This window comes from Podarcis melisellensis, assembly GCF_964234715.1.
Source record: "Podarcis melisellensis genome assembly, chromosome: 15".
NCBI lineage: Eukaryota > Metazoa > Chordata > Lepidosauria > Squamata > Lacertidae > Podarcis > Podarcis melisellensis.
The window spans coordinates 15,645,800-15,646,452 of record NC_138532.1 but is presented as its reverse complement, the minus strand read 5'-3'; positions in this window follow the sequence as shown (position 1 = coordinate 15,646,452).

Genomic DNA, 653 nt, shown 5'->3' with positions numbered 1-653 from the left:
CATCAAAAAAGCACAACTCCTGAGACCAAAAGACTTGGGTCTTGCTCTGCAGCTGCCTGGTGACCACTTCCTGAAACCTCCTTTGCATAACATGCAAACAGACTTCCTCTATCCGTCACACTGTGAGATAATTTGGGGAATGCACAAGGCTGTGGAATTTCTTCTTGGTCATTTGTGAAGCAGCTCCCTGTTTAGAGGAAGTCCAGAACCTCTGAAGGAGAGCTGCAATGTTGTGTGTGTGTGTGTGTGGGGGAATTTTCCAAGAAATTGTATCTGAAGGTTTTCCAGGCTTTCCAGAGAAACTATCTGTCTTGCTCAGCTCCAGTCTGGGGAGCGAAGAAACCACAGACCCATGAGAAGGGGAAGCTGCTGCGATTCCTTTGACTTCCTTGTGCCCCCTAAAACTTTTCTGTTTAAGGAAGCCTCCTCGGACATCTAAAGGTTCATGTGTCTTTTGTAATTTTAGCTTAACGGATGCTTTTAATTATATTTTGGACTTTTTAAAAGAACTTGAACTTTTACTGACAATTTACTGCATCTTTTACATTTTTTTGTAAACAGCTTAGAGGCTTCACTTACAGTTAAGCAGCATACAAATTTTGTCAAATTAAAAAAATCAAATGCACAGATTATTCATAGTGGTGCAAAACGGA